This window comes from Schistocerca piceifrons, chromosome X (assembly GCF_021461385.2).
Source record: "Schistocerca piceifrons isolate TAMUIC-IGC-003096 chromosome X, iqSchPice1.1, whole genome shotgun sequence".
In the NCBI taxonomy this organism is placed as follows: Eukaryota; Metazoa; Arthropoda; class Insecta; order Orthoptera; family Acrididae; genus Schistocerca; species Schistocerca piceifrons.
In genome coordinates, this window is record NC_060149.1 from 435,221,798 (window position 1) to 435,238,689 (window position 16,892).

At 41.4% G+C, this 16,892-nt stretch overlaps 1 protein-coding gene across 3 annotated transcripts in view; it reads left to right on the top strand.

Moving 5' to 3' along the window:
- LOC124721743 overlaps window positions 1-16,892 on the top strand; it is an 855,569-nt gene that overhangs the window by 342,122 nt on the left and 496,555 nt on the right. For 2 of the 3 annotated variants that reach the window (XM_047246845.1, XM_047246846.1), the window contains exon 2: window positions 3,594-3,649. The exons of the other annotated variant lie outside the window; for it this stretch is intronic. The gene's annotated coding sequence lies outside the window, so the exon portion shown is untranslated. The remainder of the gene's footprint in view (window positions 1-3,593; window positions 3,650-16,892) is intronic. 3 annotated transcript variants of the gene reach the window in all.

Below are 16,892 nucleotides of genomic sequence, written 5' to 3' on the forward strand. Positions count from 1 at the left end.
TCAGTCTGCATCTCGGCCGAAACTTGAGTTTCCTGGCCACGGTTGAAAATGCTCTGAAGTGGCTGATAACACATTTTTTTGTATATAAAAGTAAGAGAGATACTGCAGAACCGAATGATCATACCATTTCAGAATTTTGTCAACGGCTGTAACTGTGTCCTTTCCAGCTACAATCTGAGAAGTGCTTTATGTATGGTCTGAGAGGTTGACGCGCACTAAGCACCAGAAATTAATGAAACATCAGTTGCAGGACAGCTCTGTCCTGATCACCTGCGCTGTATTCCAAAAACACACAAGGAAAGAACAACTGTTAACATACTGCAACAGAAACATAACAATTACATATTACTATATTATGTAAAAATCCGGAGTACTCCTGTACCGTATGCATCACTTTCGTCTCTCTCAAAAGAAAAAAAAAAGCTTGTAAGTAATATGTCACACGAAGTGAAAGAATGAAGTTATTTAGCGGCCAATAAAATCAACAAACCAACAACCGTTCTGTTCATTAGGGAGTAAATGATACAGCTCTCAAATAATCGCTGGAAACGCTACTTTGAATTGCAGTTTTGTAATATTAGGAACCCACTTTGTTGCAGAGTTCAGACACGTGTTTTATTGGCTGTTCTCATTGAAACTTTGACGACTTAAGAAACAATGATGACGTAGCTTTCATGTTGTGCAAAACTGAGCAGAAACAAGATTTTAGAACGGCTGCGTATTACCTCAAATGAAAATGTTTTTTTTCCTCCTTGCTGATAGGACTAGAAGTTTAGAATTAATTATTCCCAAATATCGTAGCAATTTCGGTACTATTTTGCAAAAAAGTAACTGGAGGTTTGATTGTAGCTTGAACAACTAGCTACTTTCTTCACGTCGACATTTTTTGTGTTAACGTTTCTGCTTTAAAAAATTACTATTTCAATTACTGCTGTTATCAACAAGTTACAAAGCTTACGGACAAGAGCCGCGATTATAAAATATATGGGCTGGTGAAGAGTTGGCGAAAATGTTCAAATCTCACGAAGCTTGCACGTACGTTCAGTCAGGGTAACGTTTTACGTCAGGATATCTTTATACCACTTATCGCCTTTGCTTCAAATGACTGCTGCTCCACCTACTTACATTATTTTGTAGTAAGAGTAACAGTTTTATTAGCTCTGTGATTTCTAGTTAGTATTTCAGTTGTCTTTCCTACTTTCTGCAAGCTGTTAGGCTTGTGATTATCCTTTAATTGCGTTGGCTGTGAAGAGAGCTACTGGCTGCAGTGATTTATGTTGAACAAGGCCAGGTCGACACAAATATCGTGATATTTCAAAGTAAACCTTCAGTTCTAACCGATTTTGTTTGTTTTCACTTTTTATTAATATCTGATTTCCTTTAGGCCTGATCAAAATTTACCCGACGCATTAGATACAGGAAACACTTTGTTTTCTAAGACTAGTTTAAAATTATCTGAATGACAATGTAACTTTGTAATAGTATTAAAGCTGAAATTTTATTCTAATAGGGCATAGTTAGTGTAAATTTTTTCTTTTCCAAACACTAAGTAACTAAAGACGTAAAACATTTCAACGTCTGTTATGATGTGTAATTTTTGTGTGTCCAGTATTTTAAAAAAATTGTATGAAATGGAGTAAAGTGGTACAAAGTTACCCAGATTGACTGTACTGGAAGGAACTACAGATTGCCGTATCCATTAAGGAGGAAGTCGTGTCGCGCTTTCTTCCTTCTCTCTAAGAGACGGGCACAGTTTCGTGTCGAATTGATTCAGGAAGATCTCCTTTCCCTCACAGAGCAGGTTATCTTATGCGATTTGGTCCCTCTGGCGGCTGTCCGCCTGTTATTATGTCTCAAGTCGTCGTAGTTCCTGCTTCGAAGAAGCATAGACCGTAAATTTATTCTCCGTTGAGAAAAATGTTAGAGAAATCAAAGCGTACGTCTTGCATTACAACCGATGACATGGCTTCCAAAATTTCTTAGAATGCAAGGATTGAGTTAGGCAGCATTTAGCATAGCCACTGACATTCGTTCGACTTTCAAATGTCGAGAAATTAACTCAAGAAGAAACGGCACTCATTAAACGAGCATTACATTTCGTTCTGGTAGAGGATTCAAGTAAATACCGTTTTTTTGCCTCTTTGGTAGATAGCTTTTCACATGAAGAATAATACACACAAAATGAAGATTCAGTTATGCTAGTATATCTATGTTTCCAGTTACAAGACTGGTTTATCTTGTATAAGTCTTCTCTCTCTCTCTCTCTCTCTCTCTCTCTCTCTCTCTCACACACACACACACACACACACACACACACACACACACACACACACACACACACACACACCTCTCTATCATCAAATTAACTATCCCTTTTTTCGCTCAGATTTCATTCATTCAGTACCTCTCCATTAGCTATCTGACGTTCCCATCTAATCTTCAGGATTCTTCTGTAGCACGAAATTTCAAAAGCTTCTGTTCTCGTTAGTGATGTATACAGGATGTTTATTTTAACTTGGAACTACTAAATAGCTTGAAAAATACGCATCGTATGAAACAAATGTCCCAGATGAAAAGTTGGTATTTTCAAAGGTGACATCTGTCTGTGCTAAAACTGGCCACCACCTAACTCCATCACAATCTATCAAAAAATGGCTCAAATGGCTCTGAGCACTATGGGACTCAACTGCTGAGGTCATTAGTCCCCTAGAACTTAGAACTAGTTAAACCTAACTAACCTAAGGACATCACAAACATCCATGCCCGAGGCAGGATTCGAACCTGCGACCGTAGCGGTCTTGCGGTTCCAGACTGCAGCGCCTTTAACCGCACGGCCACTTCGGCCGGCCACAATCTATCGGGGGCCAACTGTTTGTCAAATCGGAACCCCCTTTTTTTTATTGCAAATTCGGATTCTACGCCAAAAAACACTCCTAAGATTTATCTGAAACCATTTTCTTTCCATTCGTGGTAGAAGGAGCTGTAATCGGCACGAGGGTTACGGTCGTTTGACGGAAGAACACACCGAAATCAGTCACCCCGATGGTGTGGGGACTCTCCGAAATCAGCCATGAAGGGAACAGGAAACTACGTTACGTTAAATGTAGCTTATTTGTCAGACTTTTAACTGCCTGAACGTATAAATTTTACTGTACAATCTGATTTACAATACTAAATTAAAATTTTAACGATGATACAACAGTTTAGAATAACAGGTTAACATTTTTATCGAAAATGTTAAGTAGAATCAAATGACTAAGTTCTTAATTGCAAAAAATGTAGAAACTGAGTTTTGTTGATTACAGCGTCATTTATCGCGAATGGAAAGAAAATTCGTGGTAACCCCTCTTTAGTTTTTCGTGTACCATGCGTATTTTTTAGGTATTTAGTTGTTCCATGTCAAATCAAACGCCCTGTATATTATAGATGTGGCAGCAGTCAGACGCAGTTGTTATTAACTGGAAGCACTTCCATAACGTACCTAGTTTAGGGTCTCCTTGTTCTCTGAGTATTTCGTGACATACACATTCGTAAAACGCCATTTTGGGTTGGGTTGTAGTACCTGCATAGTAACGTGTTCCCATCTGTTTCAGGAGTCTGAAGAGAACTCTGAAGACTCGGACCAAAACGCCAGACCCAGCAAAACAAAGTGAGTATATAGAATATGCAGCTAATGTCTCAAAAATATTAGCTCCATAATTAGAACACAGTATAATTGGGCACATTTTATTGCTTTCGCTTCCGCTGGACAGCTCTGGCGATAAACGTAGTGCTTGAGGTGAGCACGCGGAGATTTGATGAGCTTAACGTTGTGAAGCGACAACACATCATGCCACAGTTAATCTCTCTTGGAGTAAAGCGTTGTATAATTAATCCAGAAACCCTCGCTTTTGTATTGCATACGGTAATGTTCAGATCCTTATACTTTTTGTTTCTGAGTATAACTCGTTCGGGTACACTTCATGCTTTCTATTATGTTGAGTATAATTTGATAGTCGCATTCACTGCGCTGTTGTCATGAAGAGACTAACTAAGGATGCAGCCATCGTTTGAATATTCGGCGGTACATTGTAAATGCTTTTTTGCGTTGGACAGACAGTGCAATTTCGGCCCAGTCTAGTTACCTGCCTGTTATTGCACGATATGTTTTGGAACGGTGACGTTTGTGTTACGGCCGGTGGTAGCTGTTGAATCTGTAACCGCCTAACAATAAACGCATTTGCTATGAGAACCCCGTTATACCGCCCTTGCTCTACTGACTGTAGCATACGGCGTGGAACGTAATTTGTCCCTTCCCACCGGATGGTAGCGTTAATTGGAGCTCCCTTGAAATAACTGCAACTTTTTTCCCATACTTAAGTGCTTGTACTTTTAAGACTGAACATTCGCGCTCGTTCTTCTTTGTCAAGAACCGTTATGGTTTATTGGTGCAGTCCTCATATATTATATGAAAATAAGTCGTGATTATCTGAAGTACAAACTACTATGGTCGGATATTTAGCAATAGCTGTTCTTCTTGAATAACAGGTAGGAAAAAAATCTGTTAATTATACTGCAAGAAATCCAGATGCCACTGTATGTTTGGAAAGAAACTTGAGAAATGGAACATTAAAACGCAAGACCAATTAAGCCTGTTAAGCCTATTTTGGGATAACTCTAAACAGTGTACATTGATGAGCCAAAATATGACGATAGCTAATACCGCGTTGGTCCACATTCCGAACGCAATACAGCAGTGATCCTACCTGGCATGAATCTAACAGGTTCGCGGTTGATTTCCGGAGGTATGTGGCACCAAATGTTTATGTAAAGATCGCACAATTGTCATAAATTGTGGGCCGGTGGTTAATGGGTGGGGAGCTGGTGCCAGATAGCATCCCACATACGTTCAAGCGGGTTGAGACCAGGCGTATTTGGTGGTCAAGACATCACTGTCAGCTCACTATCATTCTCCTCTAACTTCTCTAGCACGATGTCAAATTAAACACCTTTCAGCCGTCTAGTTTCCAACCTTATTTTACTTGGAAACCAGTTTCAGCGTTTTACTACGCCATTTTCAGGCCCTTGACCGTTGTGTACGAAGATTCTACCTCGGTTGTGATCAGAACAGGGGCCAGCAATACTGGTATTAGTAGGACGGCAGATGATGGTAGTTATCGCTATAGCAAAAACCTACTAATACCAGTATTGCTGGCCCCTGTTTTTATCACAACCGAGGTAGAATCTTCCTACACGTCAGTCACGGGCGTGAAGATTGCGTAGTAAAACGCTGAAACTGATTGCCAAATAAAATAAGGTTGGAAACTGGAAGGCTTAAAGGTGTTTAATTTGACATCCTTTATCGAACAGACGTGTCCCGCAACTATCTCTAAACAGATGGATATGCATGAGACTCTAGCACGATTCTGGCCCTATAAAATGGGCTGTTGTCCTGATGGATGATGCATTCGCCGCCGGGGAAGACATCAAGATGAAGGGACGCAGGTGACCCATGATAATACATCGTCTGCAGCTGCCTTGGTGCCGTAGATTACTGCCACAGGTCCCATGGAAGCCCGGGTGGATGTCCCCCATAGCATAAGGCTGCCCCAGCAGCCTGCCTCTATGGCATGGTGCGTGTTTCGAGCATCCCTTCGCCTCGATGACGGTATATCTGTAAAAGAACATTGACCTGGTGTAACAAGAAACGTGAATCATCGGACTACGCGACACGTTTCCATCGATCCATAGTCGAATCTCGATTTTCCCTTGCACATTGCAGGCGTGATTAACGATGTCGTTGGATCTACAGGGTAACAAGTAGGGATCATCTACTAAAGAGCCCCATGTTCAGCAAGGTGTATTGAGTGGTGTGCTCCAGTGTACTTGTGTTTGCACCAGCGTTGTACTCTGCTGTCGTATCTGCCACTGGTTGCCGCTTACCATGGTTTTCAGAGCGGAAAATCCTCCGACGTCCAAGACCCCTGATGAGGCGTGAACGTCCAACACCTTGTCACCTCTTCGTGATTTTTCCGTTCTTCAATCACATTCCATAGATGTTCACAACTGTAGCACATCAACAGCCGACCACCTTCGCCGTTTCCGAGATCTTCGTTCCCAGGCGCAGGGGCTTAACGATCTTCTCTTTGTCAGTGTCGCTTTGCCATTGTATTTCCGTAGTTTCCCTCGTATCGTCGCTAGAAATGGTTCCCTGTTCGTTTCTGCTTCAGTTGTACTCTTTCCTTAATGTGAAATGTATCCGCAACGCCTCCAGGAGTCATTCAATCTCCCGGTTGGCAGTGGTCATAATGTTTCGGCTCGTCAGTGTAAGTCTAACCTGGTGCAGCATTTAGATGCCTCGTCTGGGCCAGTTGTCGAATGTGAAGCACGCTCCCGTGGTTTGGGAATTAGTAATTACAGACGTAAAACCTTTAGTTACATGTTGTCTCTGAAACAGCCGCTAAAAACAATAAAAACGGAGGGGGTATAGATGATGCAAATTCTATGTGGTGGTGGTAAATTCCTCCCTCAGCGATTTCTAAAGGCTACTATCAATGTAGATTGAAACATCTGTTGTATTGCTAATCCGACCTTGTCTTCAATTTTCTTCTTTTATTATTATTATTATTATTATTATTATTATTATTATTATTATTAGGTTGTAACTCACACTTAAACTGTGTTGAAATAAGACCCCTTTCGCACACAGACTTTGCCTGTAAATAACCGTGTACTTTACTGTCCTTTATTTGTGGGTGAAATTTAGTGAAAACTTGATTATTACTTAAAAAAGTAATATAAAAAGTAAAGTAACTACGACCATTTAGTCTTAGAGTATAAGAAGGTAAATAGCCTTCGCGCTGGAGTGTTAGCATAGCACACGGATCTACAGTAGTTCGCGGCTGTAAACTTCCACGTCCAAGGCACATGCCCACAAATACATTTTATCACGTAACTAAAAATTTCAAATGCCAAAGCTGTAGCCTTGACAGCGCCTGGTAAAATAATTCCCAGCCAAATCACTGAAGCACATGCCGTTTTTTCAAAATTTGAATACAAACTTCACTGTGGGGAGGCACATTATCTTTATAGCACACCTTGGTTTGTCCGATTTATTTATAGCTATGCCCCTTAATAGTGACCTCATGTAAAAAAATTAAGCCTTTGCTTGCCAGTGGTGTTTGTGCGTAACCTAGTTTACCAGTGGTTTGATGGCGGAACCAAGAAGTTTGCTGGTAACTACTGACATCTAACGGCCAACTGTAGCTCATGCTTTTGTCCTCCGCTGCCTAAAAGCTGTTCCTTGTTTGTGATTATACAGTCCAGTGAAATTCAATTTTTACTGATTCGTTGATGTGTTGAAAGTCACACTCCTTATGCCGCAAGTATTTGTCAGTAAAATAAACGTGTGTAGTGTCAGTCTGTAAACACTGGCAAGTAATTAGTCATCTCCTCGTCCCAGCGTGTTGAAGACCTGACCGGTGTCATTTTACATTAACTACTAGATGAATTAACAAGTAATCAGAAGTACGTAACCTCAGGCAGTGACAATGAAAGTGACAGGGTCGTACTGTATAATGTAGCATTTTCTTGATGAAGCTCAAGTCAATGACAAAATAATCGTCAGCGAAGTTAATGCAGAAGATAGAATGAGTCTGTAAGATAGTTGCTGCCATTGCAGGGCATCAACGTGTTCGCCAACGACGGACGACAGCATAAACAGTGCACATAAGCTGCTACAAACGATACATGCCTAAAGCCAAACTTGTAAATGAATCAATGTAAATGCCTGCAAATGGAACATTAAGGTGTGCATTATGTAGCATAGTGTGACACCCATATCATTCGAAATGGAAATGTCAAACATGTTGTGTTAGACTATACAAGAATAATAACTGTTTTGCGCCGCGCATAGTGGCGGCGCAATTTGAGGCGCCATGTCACGGATTGCGCGGCCCCTCCCGCCGGAGGTTCGAGCCCTCCCTCGGGCGGGCGGGCGAGCGTGTGTGTGTTGTTCTAATCATAAGTTAGTTTAAGTATTGTGTAAGTCTAGGGACCGATGACCTCAGTAGTTTGGTCCCTTAGGAATTCACACACATTTAGTGTTCTGCAGAGTACAAAAAATGTGAACAATACCTGATCCACCAGTAGTTTTGTTGTGAAACCATAAACAACAAAAATCTTTTAAGAATTTTTTCGCGAGATACTCTTATTAACATAATCAGACATGTATTTGAATATACCTATGCTAAGAAAATAGTAATTCTAGTAATGCTTCAAGCAGTGGGCACTTAAAATAGGTAAGATAATTCACCCTGACTTCGCTATTCTTGTGTGCACAGCTTCAAACTTTTTCGGCGATGAAAAATAGCCGCGTTTCCCCACTTGTATTTGCTATTCGGACTTGGGCTCATAATGTCACTGGTGCCCTTACCACTGACAATACGGTAAAGTAATACATGTCTTCCCTCTCGATTCTGCTGCTTTTGTCAAATGTTATATATGAAGTAGTGCCATACTTTAAAGTTTAAACCCTTCAAAACATATTTCTTCCGTTTTAGTTACTCGGTTCCCATTTTTCCTATGAAAATTCACCAATTGTAAAACAATTAGAAACCTGTTTTGGACTTGGACCACCTTGCAGAGTGTGTGTGTGTGTGTGTGTGTGTGTGTGTGTGTGTGTGTGTGTGTGTGTGTGTGTGCGCGCGCGCGTGCGTGTGCGCGCTCGTGCATGCATGCATGTGTCCTTTTCAGCACAGTTTATTGAGATCAAACAGCATCGACAGCAAGTAATCGTCAGGCTATGATGTGTTCCTTGTCACGCAGTACTCCTTTTTTGTCGAAAACCGATCTAACCTATCCTTTCTGTTTTATTCGCCTATTCTTCTGGCATAACTGTCGTACATACAGTCTTGAATTCAGTGCAGTAAACTCTATGTTCGTGGACGAGTAATTACTGTCCTTTTTCTTACAAGTCAGCATCTGTAGCAAACAGCATTTTTAAGAGTTACGGGTTTACGCGTCTAACTTATTTTAGTTTGAAAGCACTTAGTGATAATATTGCGTAACGTGTGGTGGTCGATCTGATCCATCATCCAGGTATTTTCCACTGAGGTGTTACATCACCTATACGGTTGGAAATGCGGTGTCGGTTAACTGTCACCACACACTAGTAGCAGATTTCACAGGAACCAGAGAAACTGTGATACGATTACGTAAAGTATCTTGACGTTGCACGCCAGCCGTAAAATGACACTTAAAGTCCACGGCAACTTGAAGATTTCCATCTGTTCTTAAGTAAAGGTTACACATTTTGATTCCGTCACGATGAACATCGGTTCATCAGTGAACACAGTGTGTGCAATAAACCGACCATTATCAGCTTTTGTCTTACGCAGGGTGTTCCCTCAGTGGTGATTGGAAGTATCAGGGTTGAAGGAAAAGCGAAAACATATTGAGACGCAGAACGCTAATATGAATCGAGTGAACATGGGAAAATTTCATTTTTACCGTTTATCTATGGAAGAATAACATGCCCGCAAGTTCTGTCGCGTTCATTCGAACAACGCCGTACGAACAGTGTCACGGAGTGCGTGAATCCTTATCAGGGCCTCCTCTTACATTGCGACGTGACTGGTGCACGTGATTTTTCACACGTCATCAGAAGAAACCAAGTAGGGTCAGATCTGATCAAGTAGCTGGGCACCTTCCAGGGTACGCTGGACACGGCTGTTCACATACAACAGTCGTTCCCAAGCTTTCTTAGACCATTACCCTTGAGTGCAGACAGACATTAGCTAGTACCCCCGCCCTTCCCTCCCCCCGTTACCTGTTGCCCCCCTCCCCCACATTATCACCAACTTTAGCACCTAACTAAACTGTAGAATGAAAGATTTTTTTCGGAATACTTTTATTTTTAAAATGATGGGAGAGGATTGATACTGTGTGTGTGTGTGTGTGTGTGTGTGTGTGTGTGTGTGTGTGTTAAAATGGCTCTGAGCACTATGGGATTTAACTTCTGAGGTCATTAGTCCCCTAGAACTTAGAACTACTTAAACCTAACTAACCTAAGGACAACACACACATTCATGCCCGAGGCAGGATTCGAACCTGCGACCGTAGCGGTCGCGTGGTTCCAGACTGCAGCGTCTAGAACCGCTCGGCCACTCCGACCGGCTCTCTCTCTCTCTCTCTCTCTCTCTCTCTCTCTCTCTCTCTCTCTCTCTGTGTGTGTGTGTGTGTGTGTGTGTGTGTGTGTGTGTGTGTGTGTTTGCAAAATAAATGACGAAGGATTTCGTGGTGCATCGCAAGTGCCACCCACAACTTCTCCCCAGAAAAGAAAGCTAAGTATCCACAGTGAGGGTACGGAATTGTTACAAAACATGCTTCCCCTGCAGTACTCCTCTCCATTGAGACACTTGTTTGACCTGAACGCTGCAACACCATTTAAAATCAAACGAGTTCAGATATGTGCACTATACTTGGTGTTCGTAAATCATTTCATTGCTGCACTCCTTACTTGTGAACTGGCAGAAACTGGACGACTTCAGGCTGTTAATGCTTTGTGTCTAACCACTATAACAACGAGAAAACAACAATAATAATAATAATAATAATAATAATGCTGTGTACAGCACTATAGTAGCCTTTATGTAGTCACTGCTGTGTCGTGTTGTCAATTAATTCACTTATCTGTTTCGAAGCGAGTAATGAAGCAGTTCCTGGACTACTGCAGGTACTACCTCCAACTTGGAGAAGACATTTTCTAGAGATATTTAGCGTTTGTTACGTATATGTCTCACTTTTATCATCAGCGATGCACGGGACAAAGCGCAACATACGTGTGCGGTCGGTGTACTGTGTGAGAAACATGTAACCTCCATCGCATTAATGCTACTAATTGAGAAAAAGTAATTATTGATAACTTATGTAATCAGTATTAGAGTCTTATAAAACTGTCGTAATAGTAATGATCTTGTGAAAATAATTTAGTTTCGTGACTGAAACACAATCGCATTGTTTAGTCTTTGCCCATTAGAAAATTTCATTTTACGCCTCAGGGGGCTATCACCCCCAGGTTGGGAACCGCTGACGTACAAGATGCACGAAGTAAGCTGTGGGTCCATTATGTTGGAACCACATTCGCGCACGAAGATAAAATGGGCTACCTTCTAGCAATATGGATAGTACCTCTTCCAAGCACAGTGTACACAGATCCAAATAAGCGGCGAGTAAGCAGATGCGGGCGCATTAACCAGTCATTAGCAGTGGCCTCTCACGAGTTCACTGCAAATTTCCGTTGATAACTAGTCACAACTATACCGTAGGAATTCTCAGCAGTACGTACGTGATTATTGCGACTACTGAAAATTCCGTCTCTGCCGAAACAGGCCTTATCCCAGAGAGATAAGTACGGACGAAAGTGAGGATGAGCCATATAGCGCTGTAGCACTCATTGTCTCAACACGACGCGAGGTCCGAAGACAACACGAATTGAAGCTTGTACTTGTAAATAATAAGGTTGGGCTTCTGTTCGTACATTGTATTACCTACAATACCGTAGCCTAGACAAAGAAGACCAAAAATGTTGAGTAGGGGGGGAAATCTTTTAGTTGCAAATTTCTGTACAGTAGTAAGAGGGAGTGTCATGAACAACCTACTGAAAATACCCACCGGTGGGAGGTAACCATGGGGTTGGGGGCACTTAGAGGTCACATTTTTATGTTTACCTTGAATAACTGCAAAGACGGCGGCTTGTAGCGAAAATGTTTGCCAGCACAAAATTAAACTACATTAAATTTTCTACAGAAAAGTTCCTGTTCATTTTTTCTGTAGGACTAATAGTTTCAACAGTTGAGGGGATGGAAAAATAGCAACATTAAAATTAGTGTTTTAATGGTGTAAAGAGACTGTTTACTGTTACATGAAGAGGGTTAAGAAGAAATATTAAATCGTGTTGTGTGCGTGTAACAGGGTGAAGGTGCGGCTGTGGGTGGAGAGTAGAAGCGCAGAGAAACGTAGGTCGCCGGATTGGATTGCAGTCATGCAATTCCCTCCTTTGTAGTTCTACAAACGGAGGCAGATGATTCCCCGCTCTGTCAACCCTAGTACGTCACAAGAAGCAACTACTGGGTGTTTTACAAAGTTACATAGACTTTCCGCAGTGCGCCGACATGCCAGTGGGGTGTTTATCTTTTGCAAAGTGCGTTAACACTAAATGGAATACAGATACGGGTTACAATAATACTAAGGCAAGAAACGCATACGTACAGGATCTACGTAAACCTCTGCGCGCTGTTTTACATTGCTAGAAGGGAAATTGATTTTACTCATGCTTTACGGCAGCTGTAGTGTTCTTTCGGGAAAAGAAGAACCATTAGCGCTGCTTGGTTTTCAGTTTATACATAGACGCATCTCTCTCCAGCATCTGTTGTCCAGTTCTGATGATGAATGATTCTGAGCACTATGCGACTTGACTTCTGAGGTCATCAGACGCCTAGAACTTAGAACTAATTAAACCTAACGAACCTAAGGACATCACACACATCCATGCCCGAGGCAGGATTCGAACCTGCGACCGTAGCAGTCGCGCGGTTCCAGACTGAAGCGCCTAGAACCGCTCGGCCACCACGGCCGGCTTGTCCAGTTCTCTTATGTGAGTAGACAAAATAACTTCATGCAGCTCAGGTATGTTATTTTCAGGTTCTGAATACATACTTGCAGTTGTTAAGTGAGTTGTTATGTAGAAAAGTTCAGCAACTGCAACTGTCTGTCACACTAAAGAACCTGTCGGAAATGTTACAGGCTGTCAGTGTGTGACAATGTCGATCCCATTGCTACTACTATCACTGGCTGGAACAGTTTTCACCGCATGAGGTATATCGTATTCATCACCGCAGCCTCAGCTCTGTGAACTTCTGAAGATGCTCAGAGGCCTAAATTGTGTACCTCTCCAACAGAAATAGGTCACCTACGTGTTGTGGAACAAGGTATTTCAACATAAGTCAATCAATTCATTATAGCAGGTTACTGTTCTAGACTTAGACATGATCAGTCCCATTCCATCACACATATTCACACCCACTTTGCAAAACAAACTGTGGATGTTTGGTAAGTGGCTCCACTCGGTGCAGCCCCATCTGCAAGTGCCAGCAATTCATGAACGGAAGCGATTTATGCATTCTGTCAGTGACATAATCAATGCTGAGAGAAATGCATTAACATTCTGCTCATTCATTAATCTACCACCAAGTGACTACAACACAGTTACATGGCTTTACAATACGCTGTTAACGGCAGACAACAGGAAGGTGCCACAATTTCCAATCCAGTGCCTTTCCCACCAGCACTAAGAAGGGCCATAACAACTTCACATCTAAAAATAATACATGTCTCAGTCACTTTTTTACAGTTTTTATTGCGAAGATGTCATTGACCTTCGTAGTGTAGGTCTGCAATTTTGCAGACAATCACGTCCAGACCGATGGCATCAGTGCACATGTCACGCCGTCTGCAGTGCAATAATGGACTTTCCTGTTGGTCGGATTTGGTTACTTTACGTTGTTAGCAACTATCAACATTAATAATTGAGGTAGACGTCTTACAAACAACGGTTCATAAGTTTTTGTACATATTTGCCATTCCCCATCTCCCTGAAAGTTTATCACTATACCAAAAACCTTGGCCACCACTCTGGTGCTTAAAAGACCCAGTTTCTTCTAAGATTCTACACGCTGCAATAAATTTATTCCAGTTAGGAGACACCTGTTGCGAAATTTCTGTAGGTACAGTCATTTAGCTTCCGAGCACTAAATATTGCTGCATTGTTGATCAGTGGTGCTCAACTTTGACAACCAGTCCTGATCGAAATCAGTCGATAAACTTCAACCACGGATACACAGCAATTCAATCTATACTGTTTTCAAGGTAGCACCGTCAGTCACGATGTGGCAGGCAGTTATTTACTCTGGAACGTAAGCACTTAGAAATACGTGTCTCACAAGTATTGCTCAAGCAAGACCTCATGCCACCTGAAATTTTCTTTGGTTCCATGTCTCAAAATAATTAGTTTCGATTCTCTACAGTCTATATAATTTTATCCCTAGAGGTTTCGGACACCCTCTAGAGATCCCAACAACTGACATTAAAGCCTCTGTGATGAAATGAATGCCATCTGGCGTCACGTTGCTTCCGCTGTGCAGCGTTCTTCGACGAAGTTCCGAGGCTGATTTTATTCCTGTCGTATAAGCGACGTCAGCTTGAACTAACAACTGTACATAACAGAAGTGCACTCCAGTAGTCAGATGTGAGCAGATAGTAGTGGACGTTCGCCCGTGGTGTGTGAATGTTGTGGCACAAATCGCAATGGAGCAACACCTCTAAATCAGGCGATCAAGAAATTCTCCAGAAAGTATGTGGAAAGTTCGTCTCGTACACCTTGACTGCCGAACAAGAAACAACGATGCGCAGACGCCTGCCGCGATTTAATTGAATGAGGAAACGCGGACAGTTATTCTTTTCCGAAAAAAGTCGTCATGGATGACGAGACTCGGTGTTAGCAGTACGAACCTACAACAAAACAACTTACAGAAATTCACATGAAGGGTCAGCGCTTTGATGACATAACCAACATTCAAGCCAGTGTGACATTAGAGCTGAACAACATCGCAAGGAAGGCATTTTCTGACAGATGACATTGTTATATGAAAGTTGTGTGCAATTTACTCAAGTGGGGGAGGCTACGTTTAACAACTGAAGCATTAAAATCACCATGTTGAGGTTTTTTTAGGCTACGTTTAACAACTGAAGCATTAAAATCACCATGTTGAGTTTTTTTTATCAAGTCCCGAAACGTTTTGGACTGGCGGCGTATTGTAATATTTACACACGTCACAGGTACTTATCGATAACATCACTGCTTTATGATCGCAGTACCTGTTAAAATTGACATTGTTGATGTACTCTGCAGTAGCTAATTGTTACAGTACACACACAGTACACTAAAATCTCACACTGACACACCGTGAAATATGCGACATACTTGTGTGACTGATGGGGGAGAGAAAAAGACCCCGAATTATTGTCTCCTTTCCTCCAAGAGAAATTGGCGCAAGGAATCACGTTAACTTTTTAGGATGCAATTAAAAATGGAGTATTTATATCAAGTGTCCCTTCGGAAGCATCTGCAGCATTACTTAGCAGAATGTGGCGCCTTCCGATTCTGTGGTTTTCTACCTGCAAAGGAGTGAAGTGGGCAAACAGATTTCGAAAGCCGTACATATAATTGCAACATCTCAAAGACTGCAAACGATGAGTATGATCTGTGTGTGATTTTTGGTAAGTATAAATTGAATTACACAGGATGAAATTAGCTTCAGGCACGATTACGTCAACGATAAACGTAACTCACATCCGTAACGCTACGGAAATCCACATACAGTCGTTTTGGCATATTTTCAACGTAACACACTGCTAAACGGATGTTTTGGGGTAATCGACAGTATGTTAATTTGCACTGTTGTCTTATCGAATAGTCTTTCACAGTGATAGAGTAGATCAACATGAGTTGTCTTTTCTTATTAGAAAGGTATCTTCTTGCACATTCTGTTTGACAAGTAACGTATCTATATATATACAGGTATATGATTACTCTGCAGTTCACACTTAATTGTCTTGGAGAGGTTCATCGAATCAGCTTCAGACTATTTCTCTATCGTTCCACTCTCGGAACAGCGCACAGGAAAACCGAATACTTAAATCTTTCCGTGCGAACTCTGATTTCTCTTTGTTTTGTTACGATGATCGTTTATTCTTCTGTGGATGGACATCAACAAAATATTTTCGCATCCAGAGGAGAAAGTTCTCTAGAAATTTCGTGAAAAGACCTTGCCGCAACGAAAAACGCATTTGTTTTAATGATTGCCATACCAACTTCCGTTTCATACCTGTGACACTTTCTTACTTGTATCGCGATAATATAAAACTAACTGGCCTGCTTTGAAATTCTTCGGTGTCCTCCGCCAATCCTATATGGTAAACATCTCATATACCGCGCAGCGATAATAGAGCTGAGGGAGGGACAAGCGTGATATAGGAATCTCTTTTAGCAGATTCGTCGTATCTTCTAAGTGTTCTGCCAACACGTCATCCAGATTTAAAATTTCATGTGCAATAAAATCGAAGTTAGTGATCTAATTTCAGAACATGTAATTCAGTCTGTTTTTCATTATTCGTTAATTTCGCACAAATGAATTGAATTGTTTATATAACATTCAAACAGCTGTAGTCTTTGTAATTCAGAATCACGCTCCTATGAAATATATAGCTCTAAATCATCTATGTCATTACTTTGTGGTATACACGGTGTGTCTGAAAGGTTCTTTGGATGGGCCAATAAAACAAAAGTCAGAAGCATCAAATAAAATATTTTGTTTTGAGTAGTCTTCATTGTCATAGTACACATAATGCAGCGTTTCTAGTGCTGTTGTAAACTGTCAGCGGAGGTTTCTTCTGGAAAGTTTCAAGCATTGACAGCATGCGTCGTCGAATGTCCGTTTTGCAAAATGTCTACCATCCAGAATTCTCTTGAGTCAGAATGGAGGAAAAAACACACACACACACACACACACACACACACACAAAAGTCTGCACGCTCTAGAGAATAACCCGTCAGTCAAAAGTTTCCAGACTGGATTAATAAAATTATAGAAAAGTGTGCCCAGGAGTCAACATGTGTGCACAAACTTTGCACACACTTTTCTCTTCTTCAAAGCATTCCGGAGAATGTCTTGAAACGCTTGTTGTAGAGATGTTCAGTTCATTGCTTCCCGTCCAATACTTAATACTGCCTGCTAGCAACACACTGGTCGAATGTACGACTGTTGTTGACAGGTTTTATTTCAAGCTGACAGTTA